Source organism: Vidua chalybeata, chromosome 5 (assembly GCF_026979565.1).
Source record: "Vidua chalybeata isolate OUT-0048 chromosome 5, bVidCha1 merged haplotype, whole genome shotgun sequence".
In the NCBI taxonomy this organism is placed as follows: Eukaryota; Metazoa; Chordata; class Aves; order Passeriformes; family Viduidae; genus Vidua; species Vidua chalybeata.
The window spans coordinates 38,905,707-38,926,820 of NC_071534.1; the positions used below are offsets into that span (position 1 = coordinate 38,905,707).

At 37.0% G+C, this 21,114-nt stretch overlaps 1 protein-coding gene across 1 annotated transcript in view; it reads left to right on the forward strand.

The window, feature by feature from the left end:
• Window positions 1–21,114, forward strand: part of GRIP1 (glutamate receptor interacting protein 1) — a 309,828-nt gene that overhangs the window by 71,637 nt on the left and 217,077 nt on the right. The window lies entirely within an intron of this gene.

The window sequence follows — 21,114 nt, forward strand, 5'->3', positions numbered from 1 at the left end:
TGGTTTACAAATTCCTTCTATGCAGCAGAAAATGCTTCAAACGGTGAGTAAGTAGTGTGGGTTTGTATGTTCCCTGTCAGAAGACTCTTTTTGTTGGTACATATGCCGCATTTCACAGTACAGGGCTTTAGCTTGGGCCAGCTTGATGAGCCTTTCCCATTGGAAGCTGCATGTAAACCTATTTTATGGAAGTTCTGATAGATGTGCATCTTAATTGGTAAGATATCTGTTTGACTTGTAAGGATGAACCTAGTGCATCATTGTACATTGTACCTCTGTACATTGTTTTTCCTAAATAAATCCTGAATAGCTCATAATCAAATATTTTGTCCTGACACTTGGGGCTGTGTTGGGGAGCAATCATGATGGCCCCTGGCTCTGAAACCTGGACTGTAATTCTGTTGTTCAGGTCATGGCTTCTTTAGCTTTTGCTTCAGACAGATTTCTTTATTCTTAACAGATCCTTAATCTGAAAGTTCTATCCCCAAATTCAAGATGCTTTTAATATAATCCTTTTCCTGTTCTTACCCATCAAGAAAGTTGCAAAGTATTCCTTTTTTTAATCTCTTCTCTTTTGGGGGTGTTGTTACATAAGCTTCAAGGACAGGATGGATGTGCCCATGTGATAGCATTACTGTTAACAAGATGAAAAACAGCAAATCATGCCTGAAAGCTTGAAATAGTCTGTGGAAGGATGAAAAATTGCAGTATAACTTTCAAAAATATTTTTTCATATACTATACCCTTTTTTTCGCTGAGAAGTTAATTCTTTCTGACAGACTTGGCAAGTGAGCAAGTGTCTCCAAGGCAGACACTGAAGCTGTTTCATGAATTCATGTTACAGTTTCTCTGATACTGTTGCTCTGCTCAGATGGTATTTTTAGCTTTATTCACACCTTGCTTTAGTGAGTGAGGAAAATTTTTTTATCCAGTCCTAACCAAGCCATGAGTTAGTGTTTCTTGTTGTTGTTGTTTCTTGAAGAAATGGTTGCAGGACCTAGACTCCCTGAAAGGTATTCCTGTCTTTGGGAATACTTAGCCAAGAGCCCTACTCCAAAACTCGTACCTCTCACACTGCAATTTTATGATTTTTAAAAAAAGGTTGGAATATTTTCTTTAGAGATGTGTAAAATATTCTAATTCCTAATAGAAAAAAAAATCTTATCTATTGACTTGGTTGATCTCATATATTGGCTTGATTGATATTTATTTAGACTTATTTTGTCACAGTTTTGCTCACAGGATATAGTTTTTAACTGAAAAGTCTAAGATGAAAGAGGTAAGGTCCTTCCCTGACCTCTGCTTGTGTTCACTTCTGCCTCATGCACTGTATGGTTAGAGAGGTCTTGTCAGGGGAGGGTGTTCAGTGGAAAGCTGAAAGCACAGGAATAATCTCCGCAAGATGAAAGTACAGAATTTGTTTTCCAGTGCCAGCAGCACAGCACTATATTTCATGTAGGCAGTGTCATCACAGGTCTGCTAGTCCCCAGCGTCCCAGTGTCTCCATCCTCTAGAACGTCCTATAGCTGATTGCCAGGTGCAGTAACAGCTCAATAGAGCATCACTGTCCTTTTCTAAGATAGCAGGGGCTAGAAGTCTTCTCCTGGCATGTATCAGACATGAAAAGCAGGACCAAAATGTAAACAGTTAGGAAGGACAGAGGCTCATTTATAGAGACTCCAGATTCAGATTAGTTCTAAGTGTTCTTCATTCAGATCCTGGTCAAAGCCAAATAATTAAAAAAACCTTCCAAGTATCCATCTCAGCAATACCTCAAGTTGGAAAGTTAAGCACTCCTCTGTTTCTCTGAGATGTGTCCAAAAATGACAGATGCCTGAAGATTATTATTGAATAGTCTGTCCTTCACTGAGGAAGCTCAGACAGACCTAGTTCCTGTGATTAAAATCTATTTATTACCTGGGGCTTGGTCTGGCACAAACTAGTGCTGCCCTGCTGCCTATGGTGTAGCTCAGCACAGGTGATGAAGCCTCCCCTGTTTACTCATTGTGATGAGCATTGCTCGTGTTGGTGCTTTCTTCATTTGTGTGAATTTCCTCCTGGTTTTACCTGAAGCTGTTCTTACAGAGCAGGAATTGGGGAAGAAAGGAAAATTAACCTGCTTTAAAAACAGCAGTGAAAATTACTTGAGAGATCTACATTGGGCAGCCTTGATGGAGCTTTAGGAAGAAAAGAGTTTGCTCAAGAGGATGTGGAAATGGACCCTTCTTGCAAAGAGTAGGTTGAATTGCCCACGTCAGCTGCAACGGAGAAAAATAAGAGAAAATCAATTTAATATTGTAGGTTTCAATGTTCCTTCCAAAATAAGTACAGTCTAATGATAGAGAATGTCTTTTCAAGTGGCAGATGGCTGCATTAAAGCTACAGCTGTGCCATCATTTTGGAATTTCTATAAGGCACACATGAAGAGCGGACAGCTGCTTATAGCGTGGGTCCTAGACCCTCCTAGGAAAGCTTATTTTTAACTTAGATCTGCTCCCTGACTTGGTTCGCAGCTTGATGTCCTGGACAGCTCTCCTGTCGGAGTCCAAAACATCCCTTTAGTTACTCTAAATGTCTCGAGACTCTAACAAAAGGCTCAAGAATCTTAACAACAAATCAAAAACACCTATAGCTTCAATTTTAGCCCATGGGAGAGGCTACCAACCTTATATGAAGAATTACAAGCCAAAAAGGCTCAAGTAGTGTAATAAGAGAATTAGCACAAAGTAAAAAAAATAAAATTTTAAAGTTTTTTAAAATGTAACTCAAAGATACAATATAAAAAAATCTAAGTGTACCCTAACCTTTTCTTCCTTCTTATCCTCCATATCTCAATGTAATAGTGACACTTTTCTATTAATCTAAAATAAGAACACACTGTACAACATAAATTTTAAGTATTAATACGAAAACTGTAAACATAGTACACGTAATTTTAAGTATATAATGTGGGAGACGCCCAAAGCTCAGAACAAACTACCATAACTTCTATATTAACCAGACCTCAACAAGTAAAAAAAAAAAATCTTTTAAATACAAAGAAATAACCTTAAAAACTCAACTTCACACTTTCCAAACCTTTTCTTTAACTACCAAACTAAAAAAAAAAAAAAAAAAAAAAAAAGACTTTCACACTATTAAAGTCTTACCAACCCAACCCCAATACTCTCCCAGGTCAGCAAAAGGAGCAGAGCAGTGTAGAGGTGGTGGGACAGGAGCTGTAGAGGCTGCATGGGAGAGGGAGAGAGAGATGAGGCTGCTTGCCCTGACTTTGACACTGGCAGGAGCATGTCAGGAGGCTTGGTCCTTCAGGAGTCGGGAGCTGCTGTCTTGTGCCAAGGAGAGATGGGGTGCTCATCACCAGTCCCTGCTGGGTTTTTATTAGCATGCCTAACCTTTAACTCGAAAATAAAAGCACAGCTGTCTCTCACTCTGTGTCATGAAAGGGATCAGAAGACTTTGTGCCGGAGATGCAGTTTTCTTGGACTCCAAGCAGCTGTTTCAAAAAAAATAGAAAATAGAGAATTACTATTTCAGAAGCAATGTTCTCTTACTGGTCACAGTTGTTGCAATATCTGGGCTATTTGCAGAGATATTAGAATTGGGTTGTGTAAAATTAACTCGCTCATAAGAGAAGTAAACTTAGTTTGTGCTTCTTGTGAATGATCTACCATGAGTCTTCTTGAGGAAAAAAATTCATGCAAAAACAAAGTTAAGGTAATAAGGAAAGGAAGACGCTTTTTCTTGTTTCAAAGTTATATGTTAGTACACATATGTGTGTATGTGTATATATATTTTAAAATCTGAATATTTGGGTTAGGGGAAAATACACACATGAGATAGAAAGCAGAAATCAGAGGCAGTGGAGAGTATAGGTAGTCAAAGACGCAACAGAAAGAAAGACAGGGGAGCTGGGAGTGAAAGGGGAGCAGGAAGGAAGAACAAGTGCTGAAGGAGGTTGCTGAAACACCATGTGTCTGAAAGAACCTTGGGCTTCTTTCCTCTGTAGAAGCAAAGTAAGATGTTTACCAGCTCTTCTCCATTTCTGCTGGTTTCTGCTGGGATATTTAACTTCCATGGGAAAGAAAAGCAGCTATTGAAAACAGGATGGGTAACTACAGGATTAAAATTGATTTTGGAACGGAAGAAAGATTTTTGGAGGATAAGGAAAAGATAAAGAGGAGAACGGAGAAAGAAAAAAGGCAAGAGTGCAGGAGAAGTCATCTGTAAGTCAAGGAAAAGACAGGTGGGATAAACAGCACTAAGCAGCACAGAGAGATTTCATATATAAAAAGTTATATAAAATTATTGGAATGGTGGTTAGAAAGACCACTGGAGACTATGGTAATTCAAATAAATTTTCTAAACTTGACAAAAACACATTTTCCAACACATGAAGTTGCTCTTTATGTTTGAGAGTGATTGCAACTAATAGGGTTACTTTTAGTGCTTTATTTTTTCTAGCTTTTTTTTTTAATTTTAATTTTTCTTGCCTTTGGAATACACCAAATGGCTAGGCATTTATTTTGATGTTATTCAGGACCCTTTATTATTTTCCATGGAAAAGAATTCGACACGTTCTGGTTTGTTTAAATATACCATTCAGTGATTTTGAACTTGCAAGTGTTTGAAGTTGTTAGAATAGCACTGCAGAATATAAAAACTGATGGATCAAGATTCTTATGTTTGAGAAATGAGAACAACAAACCCTCTGATGTGTTTCCTACCTCTGCAATGCAGCGCTTGCCACAAACACTTCTGTCTGGTGACACTTCTGGTTTTACCCTTAGAATGTCTAGTTAGTAGTCTGTGCAGCTTCTTGAAATTTTCTACCTCTAAGTAATCCACCTAAGTTTTACAGCGTTTAATTTAATCCAACTCCTGTTTTTGTCTCTCTCCTGGTCTAGTAACAAGTTTAGCCCAGACATGAGAACTCATAAGTTAACAAAGATCTATAGTTGAGGTGTGTTAAATGCAGTGTTCAGAAGAGAAGTGGTATTAACCTAATCCCTTTCCTAAGTCAGTGTATCAGAATCCTCTCTAGCATGTCTCTTAAATACAGTATGTGATGGGATCAGGTTACACCAATTTTTCTGGTAGCAATTATCTTGAGTTTCTTGTTTGCTAAGGAATATATTTTAAAAATTAAGCAAGTCATTGGTATTACCCATTTGCAACAAACTGGTAAGCAAACTAATTTGATTAGAATGTAAAAAAAAGGAGTTTTTATTTTTGTCAACTGCACAAATTTACAAGTGTATAAAATCTTCAAAAGGTCCCCACCCAATCAAACAGTGTTTACGTGAGAAGTATCGTTATTGACAAAGACTGCTGTCTGTGTGCCTTGTTCTGTCAGTACCTAAATGTCATGTTCAGATAGCACATAAAATGTTGTGACAATTTCTGCTTTTCCCAGAAGATACACAGTACCACAAAAATCCTAGCCCTGGAAATTTGCACCTGCAAACAGTAGGTTAGCCTTGTAAGTTGAAGCAGAAATTTCTTTTCTTGTAGGTAACCATTTGTACTGGAGAGAGCCTCTGTCAAACATTTTGGCACTTTTCTCAATTTGACATGTTGGGAATAATGTAATTTTCTCTGAATCCCTGAGAGTTGTGTTGTTCTCTTGTACCATTAGTTTAAAATTTTTCTAACAGTGTGCCAGTTGGTTTTGAAGGATAAAGCTTTCAGCAGCGATTGCTGAAAAAGTACAGAGTATAAAATTGTAAAATTTGTTTTTCCAATTTTCCTATTATTTAGGAGGGTTAATCCTTCTTCATATTTCTGCCATTAAATTATTATTGAAGTCACGCATACATTGATTATAGTAATAATGAAATATTTAGCTTGGATGTAGGGAAGTGAGAGAAAAAATACTCACTTCTAGGATGTATAGTTTCATCCAAGGTTTTTGAATTTTCATTCCTATTGCACATGCATTTGTCCTTGTTTCCTGGGTAACAGCATGTTTTAGAAACTCAGATTTTTACCGTGGCAGAAGTAAGAAAAGCTAATCTCAGATAAATACGTAGCTATCAAAATCTTACTAGATCTTAATATTTTAAAATCTAAATTTCATACTTCAGTCAAACATCTGTGTGTGCATGCCTTTACAAATATGTATATAGGTTCTGGAAGATAAAAGCATATATACTTGATTAAATTGTAGCAGAATTGCTAATTTATTTCATGTTATATCTACACACTTTTAAGTTTAAAGATCTGCCTTTATTCTCTGCGGGTGATATGTATATATGCATACTTTATGTAGCTGAATCACCAAAAATACTAAGAATAACTCTAAAAGGAAATATATATATATATAGTTATAAAAATAAATGTTTATATGCAGGTCGATATTTCAGGCTTTCCAGAAAGTGAGTGTTCTGTTGTTTTCTGCCTATATGAAAATCAGACTTTTTTTTTTTTTTTTTTTTTTTGCCATCCTGTGAGATACATCTAAAGAGCTTCCTTCACAGAGTTTGGGAACTGTCTGGAATATTCTTTGAGCTATAATATTGAAAGACTTTTACAGCTTTAACTGGAGGAAGGGCAATCTTGCCTTTTAAAAGAGTTATGAAAAAATAGTCTACTGGCCAATATTTCATGTTTCTCACATAAAATATGTCAAAAACTATAGATCTTGATAATGCAAGCAATATTTATTCTTTTAAGCTGACAAAATCAGTCACATGAAGTAATTGCTAATCCTGTGGTCTCTCTTGCTACTAGTGGATTAATGTAAGCCAGTCCAACCAAGCTCTTTAATTTATAAACAGCATTTTTATAGTGAGGACAAAACATTATGTCTGCACCTTAAAGGAAATTTGTGTTGGTGTAAAGTTTTAATAAAGCATCTTTATTTTGCATTTGCACATTCAGAATGATCTCCAGGTTTGAGAGAGGAAATTACAGAATTTTGATTGAATAATATCTTTAGTTCTTTTGTCAGATGGTATCGGCTTAAGGTTTAGTTCTCGTCAGTGGACTGCATGCATCATCACAGCTCTCTAAACTCTGTGAGATACAGAAAATAGGGCTGTATGATCATCCTTCCACTGTAAAATTAGTTTTAGAAAGCTTATAGGTGATCAGCTGAAGGATCTTTGTTCCTGCCTTGAATATTTTTGGATTATCCAGGTAAATTCCCTATGTGATACAACCAATCTCCCTTTATCTTTTGTGCTGTAAAGGCCTTGAAAGTTGAAAAGGGCTTTTTAAAAGTGATTGTGCACCATTCCTCTCTTACTACAGACTGTCAGCCCAGCACTCAGAGAAGGTTCCAGTTTTGACTGTCAGCGAAGTGCCTGAGAGCCTCTCTGGGAATTGCAGATGGGATAAGGAAGTATTTGAAAATACTGTTTTATATGCTGCCTGCTATAACATTCTCCCCTATGATTTTTCCCCTTGTTTTCCACGCAGTTTGGTATTTAAGATTGAATTCTGAATATTATTGCTATCAAATTTCTAGGTATGTAATATACAATATTTGTTTATATTTATAACCCATTACCTAAATTGAATGAAGCACTGTTCACACAAAAGGGAGAAAACTCATGTTCTGGCTGAATATTTATTAGTGCCTTTCAGTCTTCAGGACTGCAGGAAAAAATAGCTGGAATGAACCTCTGGAGATTGTATAGTTGGTCTCCTAGCCCAAGGCACTATCTTTGTCATTCCTCACAGACACTGTAGAAGAATTAAAAGTTTGGGTAGGAAGGAACTTGTGGAGGTTGCCTGGTCCAGCCTGCTGTTCAAGGCAGGGCCACCTTTGAAGCTGGGTCAAGTTCCTTAGGGCCCTATTCAGCTGAATTTTGAATAACTTTAAGGATGATAAGTCTTCTCCGAGAAACATGCTCTAAAATTTTACCATGCCTTCATGATTTTTTCCTCCCTTCTATCTAATTAGAGTAATTTGAGTTTCACTTTCTGTAACTTACGTCTGTTGTCTTTTGTCCCTCCACCGTGAATCTCTGAGAAGAGCCTGGCTCAGTCTTCTCCAGAATCTTGAAAACAGCAGTTGAATTTCCCTTAATCTTTTTTCTAAAGGTTAGAAACTAAACAGACTCCAGCCCCTCAGCCTCTCTCCATACACTGAATGCTCCAGCCCTTCATCACTGCCATGGCACTCCACTGGGCTGGCTTTAGAATGTTTCTATCCTGGACTGCTCCAGATGAGATAAAATGCTGCACATGCTGTCTCACAAGTGCTGAATTGTGCTGAAGGACCACACCACTTTACCTGCTGTCTGTGCTGTTACTGATTCAGCCCAGTATGGAGCTGGTCTTCATTTCTACGAGGATGCACTGCAGGCTGATGTGGTATGTGCTGTCAGCCAGGACCCCCCAGTCCTTTTCAGTAGAGCTGCTTTTCTTTCCAGCTGGTGCCTATGCTGTGTTTTCTTTAGTTGAATTTCTTGGGCTTTCTGTCAGATCATTCCACTACCCTTACCTGTTGAATGTTTTATTTTATGTTCCACTTGAATCTTCCAGACGTCTCTGTAGAAAATGGAAAATAAATTTTATTTCTTTTTCATGGTCTTTGATGTTGCTGTGTATTCTGTTTCCACTTCAGTCCTCTCTGCTTCTCTTTTATTTCTTATTCTGATTAAATTTTACAGATCTTTAATCTATGCACACTTATTTTTTCTAAAAACTCTGACATCTTAAATGTGGACAGAAGCATCCAGTTCAGACCTTACCAGTGTAGAAGAGCAAAGAAATAATTGTGTGTGCTATAATGCTACTAAATATATCTCTATGATTGAGTAGTTTACCATAGTGGGTGTTGTGGAGCTGGGTTTAACTACTGAATGACTGTGGTAACCAGATGCTTTCCAGGGTAGTCCATACCTAATCACTTGTTCTTGATCCCGAGGTTATATAGTTGTACATTCCTGCTTATTGGACTATCTGGCATTTCTCCTTATTGAAAGACATCTTGCTCTTTTCAGATGATTACTTCAGTCTGTTTATTTTCTATTCTAATTTGCTCATCCAGAGTGCTTGCATTTGGTCTAAGATTGGTGATGTCTTGGGATTTATCTGTGACCTAAATAGATAAAAATGGAAATTGCACATAAAGGATTGCATATGCATAATGTATAGAAAGTAAAAATTGAGTAGCAGTGGATCCACATCTTCCAAATTTTTTCTTTTCTGTTTGGATTCAATATAGCTTTCCAGTCAGTTTTGCATTCTTCCTGACATAGGCAAACCTTCTTTAAGAGAGTGACATATACTGCATACTTGTGAGAATATTTAGTTAGCACATATGACATCTGTTGTGCTCTGTCTACATGGTTTGCTGTCTTGCTGCTAATTTGACATTATTTAATTATGAGAGATCCAGGTTGGCTGTTTGTTTTTTTTCCCAGACGTTGTTTGTTGATTTATTGTTTAAATGTTCTGTTTAATTTTTTTAATCTCAGTATTTTCTTGAGTGGAAGTTTAATACAAATCATATAAAGATCTTCCACTCCCACCCTCCATCTGCTTTTAGATTGAAGTTGACCTTTTCTAGCCTTGTATCTCCATGAGTTCTCAAAGATGACAACTAGTGGCTTTGAGACTCTAGAATTAGAACAAGCCCAGCTACTGCTCCAGTTGCAATACTGAGGAAAATCTACCTCGTGCAAATGTAGAGGAATTACCAGCAGTTGCTGAGATTTTGTCCAGTAGTCACATGTCTTACATGAAAGTGCCATGGGCTCTTTAAATAATCACAGATGACTGATCCTTTATTTTAGATCCACTTTGAAACTACTGGAAGAGTCTGACTCATATTGACCATAATTGTGACTGGGAAGAAGAAATTAATTCTCTTTGTGCTTAATGGATGTTGATGTGCCTGTTAAAAATAAATACACATGAGTTTGAAAGAAGGTCTTCATGTAGCTTGAATATTGCATTTCTTCTCTTGCGGTCAGGCTATTTGTATAATTTAAACATTGTTTGGCATAAATTTTTAAGCAAATGTACACAGACATTAGCATAACCCTGTTTCTAAACAACCCCCTGCAACTCCATGCTGCCAGTTTAATACTGTTTCAAGTATTGTGCCTTTATCTGCTGGCACATTCACTATCTACTAACTTGCTGAGAGTGTAAAAAAATCCTCAAAAATGTTTTCATTTGGTGAATAATTGTCAGTCCACGTGTAACTCCTGGAGTTTGTGGTATTGTGGTATTTGGCCCTTTGAGCTCAGACTGCCATTGCAGGTGCAAAAGAGTATGGATGAGTGAGAAAAGGAAAGATATTGGTAGGATGAGCCAGTGATTAACCCATATGCATTATTTCATTGTTTCAAGGTGCTTTTACCCTTTGTAATTCTATAAATCACTGTGATCATAGAATAACTTGAGTTGAAAGAAATCTTAAAGGACATCTAGTCCACCCTGCCCCTATCTCTGCCACGGGCAGGAACATTTTCAACTGGATGACATTGCTCAGAGCTCTGTCCAGTGGACCTTTAATGTTTCCAGGGATGGGGCATCCACCACCTCTTTGGGCAACCTGTGCCGATGCTTGATGCTTCACCACAGGCATTGTAAAAAACTTCCTCCATATATCTAATCTAAATCGACCCTCTTTTAGTTTAAAAACATTATCCGTTGTCTTATTGCAACAGGCTGTGCTGAAAAGTCTCTCTGCATCTTTCTTATGGGCCCACTTTATTCCTGGAAGGTAGCAGTGAGGTCTTCTTGGAGGTGGTTGGCTCAAAGTCAGCTTGGCTCCAAGTCAGCGGTGCTCTACCCAGAGTGAAAGGGCAAGTCCTACTACCTCAGTCATGAGCTGATGTCTCACAGAAACATGGCATGCTTTTTCACCTTGTATTTTGTAAATGGGCTTGTGTTTTGGTTTTTTTGTGGTTTTCTCCTCCCTTTGTTTAGAAATACAGATTTTTTGGGAATGTTAGTCCACTCTGTGGGTTAGCTTCTCATTGCACAAAGATGAAAAGATTCTGAACTTGATCAGCTGAACAATATTGCCAACACAGGACTTCAAAATATTGAACATAATAGGGGGGAAAATAAGGAGAAGGGTAAATTCAAAGAGTTAGTAGGGAAGGGTCTGATTTTATTTGTGTTTTTTTTCTTTTGACTTGAAGAATGTCTTTAAATTACATTTTCAAGATTATCTCTTAAATCTTGTCTGCTTTCAAGTTGTATTTGAACTACAAGTTGAAATTCTCATTTACTTTAGTCCAGCAGCTAGTTTAAAAGCAGCTTATGATATATTAATAGGCACACAATACCTTCAACAATGTAGTTTTCAGAAACAATGCTGCCAATGTAATATTCAGTGTCACATTTTCCCTTTCACCTCTTGGAAGTGGCATCAGGGGGGATTCTGGGAAGATTGTCTGTATTGGCAGATAGAACTCATCTCATTAAATGGAATTTAAACCCTTGCTTAAATGTGATTCAAAATTTTTTATCTTTCCCTTAAGAGGTTATTGAATACACAAAGTAAAATAAAGGACACAAATATTCATAAATAAATCGTGTTCCCATTAGTATAGTGACAGAAATTCTTCCATTCCTATGTTAATTTTGCAAAAAAAAAAAAAAAAAAAAAGACATAGTGTAGCAGGCATCAGTTCTGTGTGCAAATACACTGTGTAAAAGGACTGATATATCTTAAAGCCAGGTGTGCAAGCTGGATTTTTTCTTCCAACTCTTGCAGGCTTTGATTTTGCAGATACCTGCCGAGTCTTAGCTTTTGGACTCAGGAGTAACAGTTGATGATATCAAGGATGTGAGCTGCAAAAGACAGGGTCATTCCCCACCTGTCCTTTCATGCTACCATTTCCTTTTGGTTGTCATAAAGTAACCACTAAAGCTTGAAACCAGAATCTGACATAAACCCCTCCTTCTAGGTCATAAAATCACTGAATAGTTTGGATTGGAAGGAACCTTAAAGATTATCTAGTTCCAACCCCCAAGCATGGGCAGGAATGTCATCCCCTAGATAAGGTTTCTCAGAGTCTCATCCAGCCTTGAACATTTGCAGGGATAGGGCATCCACTTCAGACAGTGGAAGTTTTTCCCACTGGCCTCAGTAGATGGTATTCAGAGAAGGTGTTTTGAAAAGTAAGAGTAACCAAAATAAAAAAATTAACATAGTGACCAAGAGAGAATCCAGTCAAGATAAATTTTAAATCCAAAACCAAACCTTGTACAATTTAGATGGAAGCTATATCTGTTTCCAGATGTGGAGGTGTGGAGCTTGAGCTTATTCTTTTCAGAGTCTTTCTGATTTCAAATTAGCTCTATCCCTGTGAGGAATCAGTTACTGGGATATGTGTTGGTGGGGTGGAGATGGTGGATCTTTCAGAAAGGAATCATTTGAGATTAAAAAAAAGAACATACTTAGAAGCAACCAAACAGTACTTCAAATTAACTTCTGTTTGATTTTTATTTTCTTTTTTCTTTCAAGATGCAGAATGCTTATATTTCAACTTCTTTGTTTATTTACAGTAGTTTACAACTCATTTGAGATCCTAAATCCATTTCATGAGTTTTGCAATTCTTACTCAGTTAGTCTTCTTGTTTGGTAATTAGACTGAAAAAAAAGTGATTTGATGTATTCAATAAGATTTGAAGTGGTAACGAATCATTATGTCTTGTAACTGAACAGGATTTTTTTAGGTAACTAAATCATTAAAAAAGGTTTATCATTGTATATATTTGGTTGTTTGTATACTACATCTGGTGCAGTATATCACATGCAGTAGAAGTATCAGAAAACAATAGCTATTCCTTAAGAAAACAGCATTGGAATTTTTCCTTTAGGTTTCCCTTTAAAATAAATACCAGAGTAGATTCAGCCCACATGAAAAATCCCGATGAATTTACTTCTGTGTTCTGTAACATTTCATCATCCTCTCACACAAGGACATATGTTTTCACTAGCTTCTTAAACAAAAAACTTTTGGTTTTAACAATGTATTAGAAAAATAGCATACAGGTTTACTTTTTATGTTTTGGCAGTAAAAATAGGAGTACTACTACATTTAAAAAATTAGCTTCTGCATTGTCTCAGCATTTTTAATTTCAAAACGGAATTTTTCATGACAGTTCAGACACATAGTTCATTAATGCACTTGTAGTGACTCTTAATGATAAAGCAGTTTGTAAAGTTTTTGTAAAGTGAAGTTAGAGTAAATGTGACCTAACTTTGCAATTCTGCAAAATATGTAACAAAGGGACTAGCAAAGCGACTTCATCCATCTGTGGAATATTTCAAGGTCACACCTTTATTGGCTACAAGATTTCTAACTAAAAAGACAGATGATGACAGTACTTATAGTTTGATAATGTTTGCTTACTAAGCGTGAAATGAAATTTAACAGTGCAGCATGCCTACATTTGTAAATTTATTGTGGTTGTTTAGACTTCTTGGAAAATGAAGTGTCAAGTTATCACTCTTGGCTTCCAGGATGTGATCTTTAGGCCCAGCAGGAAAGTTCACTTTGTAAACTTTTCTTCTTCAAATAAGTGTGACAATAATTTTTTAAAATGTATTTCTTAAGCAAAACAAAACCCGTGGTATGACTGCATCTGAAGTTAGGATGTGGCAATACCACCACAGCTGGGGACATCTGATGCAGCAGCTGTTTATTATCCTAGTCCTTGCTACCACCAGGCATCATGTTCAGCTCAGATGGACAGTGAGAGAGGTTAAGCCCTTAAAAGATTTCTAGATTGACATCCTCTATCATAGCAGGACAAAAATTGTATCATCTACACCTGAATAAGTAGTGCATGAAGCAATTTGCAGGAAAGACAACTCTAAGAGTGGAGATTAGGATGGTCAGTTGTAAATACCTGAGACACTTTTTTTAAAGGCTTGAACTCAGACCTAAGGGGATATTTTTAAGGAGAAAGAAGAATTACAGAATAGTTTATTAAAGAATCTTAATTGTCAGTCAATGCCACATGATACTCAGCACAGAATTGTATAAAACCAGGGAGAATGCATGAGCATGTCTACAGAATTGCTTTAGTGCTTCTGAGCAAAATGTTAATGGTTAGATAATCCAAATATCAATAATTCACAAGTTAGTTTGTAAAATACACATTCTGTCTGAATTTGCACCTTTTAGAACTATAGATATGTTCTGAGCATCTAAAAGACTGAAAATGTTTTTTGGGATATCTGCAATAGTTTTGAAATTCTTTGGGATTGTGAAGTTTTAGCTGTGACAGCTTTGCACACTAACTGATGATGACTTTAATTGGTCTGGTATAAAATTTCTGTAGTATTTTCTTTTATCATTTTGTTAGTGTGGGTGAAAACTGAGGTCTCTCAGTATCTTGGTCTCTTGAGTCTTGAGGTGATTACTTACAAGCTCTGGCACTTCATGTATGTGTTAGGAAATAAGGAATTTGCTCTTTGAGCAGTATATTCATTTTCTGTGACTTTAATAATTAACAAAGAGGAATACTATGTATTTCTTGAAATGCACATTTTTAGTCATGTGACTAAATACATCATACAGTACAAAAACTCCAGGAGTTGTGAATTCCTACATTATAACCTGTATACCAAGACAGAAGCAATACCTGGAGGTATGGATCTTACTGAAGAGCGCAGGGCAGAGTGTGAGGGTGAAAATCATTGTTAGTAAGTGTTGTAAAGTGGATGTGTTAGGGATGACTTCTTGAGAACAGCTTGAAAAGCATTTGTAATTACCATGGATGAGGAGTGTCACAGAAGAGGAGTTAAGTAAATCCTCGTGTACAAAGCAGCTCTAAAGAGAAGTTTGAAACATCAGACTTACTTTGTCTTTTTTGAGTGTCACAGAATGTAAATTCCAAGTAACGTTTCGTTTGGGAACTATCAGATTTCAAAGAGAAGAACCCTCATCTATTCTGTTGCTTCTGAAATGTATGCTGAGGTCAAGGATCTCACAGTCTTTACAAGTAAAATCAGAATTATTTGTTATAGCCTTTATTATTGCCATGTAAAGAGTGCAACATTGAACAAGTGATTATATTCAGTCTCACAATTTTTTATGGCAAAGTTGTTATTGTAAGAGTGAATTTACAGCCAAAAAAGTCAAACTTTATAGCAGAAGTAAATGAGATTCAGAAGCTTGGGATGTGATGCTTTTGTTTTCCAACCTTTGGTGTGCCTCTTAACATTCAAACACAGGAATGCTGTTCTCATGGAGGACAGAGCAGACAATTTTGAAGTCTTTGCATTTGCTTTGTCTGTATTTCCATTGTTAACATCTTAGCAGCAGCATTAAGCAGATTTTCTCTCTTTTTTTTTTTTTTTTTGTTTTGTTTTGTTTTGTTTTGTTTTATTTTAAATTTTCCTTTTTCTGTTCCCCTGGATGGAAAAAGGTGGACTTGAGCTAGGAAACAAATTACAAACTGAGCAGCAGAACCTGTTCTGTGCCCTTGGAACGGGGACAGAAGGGAAGTGAAACCTCATACATAATGGGGTGTTAGCAGCTCTCATTTCCCAAACTGCTTTTTGGCACAAGAGAGATGAAGTACCACACTAATGTTCAATGGGCCTTGCTACTGAGAGCTGGTGGATGGAAACCTCCATCCTTCAGTGCTGTGGACATGAACTTGGGCCTCATTACTGTGAGGTTACATGTGAGGTTGTCCTTTTTGCCTTTCAAGTCTTTTTACTGTTCTTTTTACTTTGTATGCTTTGCAGTTTCAGACTATGTAAAAAAACCAGGAATTACTTGAAACTGGATGTTGGAGGGTATTGAGAGAGAAGGAGAAGGGTTAATCCATCTGAGCAACTGAATTCTTCATTGCCATCATGTTGGCCTGTGCCTCTAGGGCAGTGGAGTCCAGATGGATGGTTTAATTTGCATATATATTTACATAGTCTTTTATTGTAAATTCATGTGATTATAATGAGGAATTTCTCTGTAGTAGACTTTTTTGACAGTTGAGAAGAATTTTCTTCTTGTCATAAAATCTTCTATTTATCTACTGCATCTTGACCCTTATAAGACATGGAGCTCAGGATACAGCTCAGCTTCCTTTTTGCCTGTGTTTTTTTCCCAGAGGTGCTTCTCCATTACTTCAATTTCATAGTTGCCTCCAGATTTTTTTGTATTTTTCCCTTCAGATTTCTTTCCTGTTGCCCATTTTTTATTACTTCTAACTTTTCTTTCAGTTTATTAAACAAATTACAGAAGTTTCTTGTTGCAATAATTGGTTCATTAGAGAAATGCAAAATATATGACTGGTGGATGTTTTCAATAATGAAACATAACAAGGTTTTTACTGCTCTTCACAACTAACTATTGGTAATAGGAAGAGGGAGAACACACAGCAAAAAGTCTCTTGCATGAACTCTTACATGTAAAGAGATGTTGAATAGTTGATTCTCCCTGAAGGGAGGTTGTAGACAGGTGGGGGTCGGTCTCTTCCACTGGGCAGCAACTGACAGAACCAGAGGACACAGTCTCAAGCTATGTCAGGGAAGGTACAGGTTGGATATTAGGAAGTAATTTTTCACCGAAAGAATAATAAAGTACTGGAATTGTCTTCCCAGGGAGGTGGTAGAATCACCATCTCTGGATGTGTTTAAAAAAATACTGGACATGGCACTTGGTGCTATAGTCTAGTTGAGGTGTTAAGGCATAGGTTGGACTTGATGATCTTGGAGGTCTCTTCCAACCTCATTATTCTGTCATTCTGTGATTCTCCCATGACTTAACTTAAAGCATATGACTTACCTCACACAGCATATTCAAAGAGGTCTTCCCCTATCAATTAACTGTGAAATCCCACCTTCTGCAGCCTTGTTTGATGGCACACTATAGCTCCTGTGGTCTGCAGCCTAGGTATTTTTGCTCTGGCCAGCTGTAATTTCATAAATTAATTATTCATTCTTTCCAGAGATCTGTGTGCATTTTAATTATTGTTAGAGTTGAAATGTGCAGTTGTTGAAGAATTGAAAATTAGGGAAATATAATGGTTTTTTTACTCAGGGACGACTAAAAACCATATCCATATTCTAAACCATTTCTTCATATGTATTTCATAGTTGATTTGAGATATCCTTTGTGCATAAAACAGACACGTGATGCAAAATCTTGGTAGTGTTCCCTCTAGCCATTTGCTGCATTTCGTTAAAAAGATGAAAACACCTTTAATTCAGACTTCCCAAAGAGCTGTGTTCTAGTTTTAGTATTTTAAAATTTCAGTCTACTGCTTTAACCCTGAAGGGGTTTTACATATGGTTGGAATAGTTCTCTGCTTAGTTTTTCTTGTAGAATGATTATTGGTGTCACATTAAGGAAATTCAAACTTTTTTTGTACTTAATTTTACCTGAGCAGTACTTCCTTGGTGGTGGTAAGGTTAACATTTGTTAATGCATATTTGTATAGTCTAATTAGCCACTTACTTAAAGCCAAATAAGCTAGAAAGACAAGAAAAAATAGAATGTATGCAAATGGCTTTAGCTGAATTGAAGGGGGGGGGAAAGTGTTTTTTCCCCTGAAGCATAAATTCTCCATGAAATTCAACTTGACAAGTGACCCTTTCAAAACAGTGCCACAAAGATTTCTCGGCGTTCTCCATATTCCAGAGGCAGCATTCTTGTATTGTACACACAAGCAGTCCCCCAGTTCCCTCTAAATGAAAGTTCCCTCTTCCTTTGTCCTTTGTATTCTATTTTACCCTCATCCCTGTGTTGGCATTCACATTTATGTGCACACTTTTATGTGGGAAAATTCTGCAAAAAAGCAAAACCACTGGGGATGTTAATACAAAATAACATATATGATAAACTACAATAAAGAACTCAAGTTCTTTATTTTATTTATTTCAAAGTATTGAAATGTGTGTTCACTTGCAAAAAAAAAAAAGGAAAAAAGAGGGAAAATGAAAAATATTTGGCAGTCAATTTAATTTACAACTGTATGACGCAAAAGCTGAACTCCAACTCTCAAGCCTTGCAATTAATTTAGGAGCAGAGGACAAAAATGGTCTATGATTCTGTGTGAGTAATTAATAACAAGAATGTATGACTTGTGAAACTGAATGTAATGTATTAAAATCAGAGCAAACTGATCATTTAACAGTGTATAACAAGTATCAGATCTTAAAAATAGCAGTACAGATCAGCAGTATTTTATCACCATCCAGTTCTCCTGCTGCAACATTCTAGAGATAGTGCACTGGTTATCCTGTGTGTATATAAACTGTCAAGTGGGAGAGATATGCAGTGTAATATTTAGTATATCTCATGCCTTCAGTGCCCTTTTCAGATGTCTTTAGGAAGAGAACAAAACTTGTGTTCAGAATCTGGCTTGACAGAGGGGTTTTTGGTGGGGAAGTGGTACCTCAGGGGCCAGTGAGCTGCTGCTAGGTACTCCTCACACACAATGTTGGCTTTGAGCACAGCAACTGCTTCTGCATATATGGGCCATATGTTCTTACAGAGTGTAATAGATTGTTGATTACAGGCATTTTATAATTTTCAAATTGATAAGCTCACATTTTGCACCAAGATATTTAGGGCAAAGAGTGGAAAATTGGAGCCTTGACATGAGCAATTGTCGTGTGTGAACAAACATCACTTGAAAAACTAGAAAGTCAGACAAGATGATACTGTAAGATAAATAAAGGGAATAGTTCCTTTGTTAGTTATTGCTGGTCTTCAAAAACAGTGACAGCAGGTTATCAAAGACATCCCTCAGTTGAAGGAAAAGCAGAGAAGAAATTATTGTTTCTTCCCTTTGAGGTTTACTGTGCCTTTATGCTTACAGGTTTGAGGGAGGTGGGAAAAACCTGTTTCCTCTATTCAGCCAGCTTCCAAGAGCTGTTTATATTAATCTTAATTTTTGTATTGTCCATGTATAATTCTGGGGGGTTTTTCCAAAAGAGTAACCTGAAGCAGGTAGATCTCTGCAACTGCCATTGTGTGCTCTCTTCCATAGTTGCCTCCCAATGAGGGGCATTCCTTCCCCCAGCAGAAGACTTTTAGGGGCTGCCCAGAGAAGCAGAGAGAGCTACAGGAGGGTAGGAGGGTTCACCTGTCTAAACTATTCTTCTTTTAAGCACTGAAACATCCTGATTAACAGGGTGCAAAATACCTGCCCCAAAGTGTTAATATTTGGTGCCCATTCCATTTTGTGTTTATGATGCAACACATTACAGAATCTTGCTTCATACGCAGGCTCTGATTTCAAGGCATCATGTTTGCAAGTCCACTCAAATGGAAATACTTGTTAAATATTTACTACCTTAGTGGTTTATCCTTGGATACCAAGATGCTTTTCCTGCTGCTTTTCCCAAATACTGGGAAAAGTGCTGTAGAAAATAAGTATGTCACTTGTGAAAGTTTACCTTGATAACTGTGTAGCTAATTTTGTGCAAATAAAATGTTAAATGCAGATATTTTACATTATGAGAAACCTAATCTTTGCTCTGGGTAGGATATAAAGACGAGTTAAAGCTTAAATGCTGACATCTGTCTTCTAGAAAATTATCCATGGCTGCAAAAGCATTTATGCTTCAGCTCAACTTTTCAAAAAGGACTGTCTTATTTATGTATGTTTTATTATTGCTATGAGGTCTTTTCCAGTAAGTCACTGTGAGTGATACAGTTTGATGGAGCTTCTCCTTAACTTAAACAATTTAATTATCAGAATGGAGTATGCAAATATTATCTAATCAGTGCCACTTGGCAAAATTTTTGTTATGCCAGTCATGCTGGAGACAGCATGACATTCCTTGCTTCTTCTAAGGAGTCCCCTTGGGAATGGCGATCGAATACTTGCTTTGATTGGAGTAGGCAGAAAGGATGAGCCAAAGAGCTTCAGACATACTTACATTGCAACTTTCTGTTGTGGCATTAAAACACCAGAAAATTGATTCTCCAAATTCTAGTTCAGAGACAGCTTCAGAATATAAACCAGCATGTAATTTTATGCCCTCTGAGCATAATTATCCTATTCTCTTTGTCATTAAGGATGAAACTCTTTATCATCTCTGATGTTTTGCATTTTAAAAATGTGAAAGCAAGTGTTTGTTTCTTTCTCTGCTTGTCCTGTACAATCAATATACCTTTCTGAAACTGCCATATGCCTCTATTAGTTTCTGCTTTTTTATTTCTTTTCAAGCAGAAGGTTGCAAGAACCATATTCACGTTCATTTAGAAATAAGTTCTTCTCCACAAGAAGCTGCAGAAGGGTGAATCCTGAGCAATGGGGGAAGCAGTAGTTAAGCTGTTTATTTAGGGTTTTTTTCTAACTACTGTGTTTATGAAAATGAGTTCTCTGTGTATACCTTTGAAAGTAGGACTATGATAAAATATTTACAGGTATGGCATGAGGAGTAGCTAATGAATGTCTCCAGTATTTTCAGCAAACAGTAGCAGTAGTATATAATGCATATGAAACAAATGTTTTGTTGAGAAATCTTACTAGTATAGTAAAGCACTTAATGCTTCAACTCGTATTAATATATAACAACAATGTCCTTAATTAAGGCATTTCCTTCTCTTTAAATTGCCCCAAATACCACAGTATTTTAGATCAGAGAAACTCCAATCAAAACCTTAGCTTGCTCTATGTTTTCTTAAAAAATATGTAAAAAATCTGATATTATATGTGTCTGCTGTTTGCATTCATGTAAAAGGAAAGGGGTGTATGATTTACATGCTGGCAGGATTGTCAGCTTGTGTGTTAGAAACTGCAGGCCTGCTTCTGCATCTTTAGCGTAGGAGATGGAGCCTGGTCTGTGTAGAGAGTAGTAGGTGGTGGGATAGCATGAAGTGCAGCAGAGCTTGAGCCCCCTCTGCTTATCTGAGGAGAGCTTGTGCTCCCCTGCAACCCCTTCATACTTTACACACAACATAGGTGGGAGCTATTACCATGAGCACTGGCCAGTAATACCTTTTGGAGCATTGTTTTTTGGTTTACTATAGCTGTGTGATCCACCTCATGAGTATGAGAGAGGAGAAGTCCAGTGCACAAGGTAGTAATGTACTTTCCAAAGCTCAAAATTTGCCCAGTCTTACATCAGTTCTCTCTAGACACTGGTCAGGCAGTTGATGTCCTGCACCTGCTCCTTATGCTGCTACTTCAGATCATTGGGTTGCTCCCTTATCTGCTTATTTG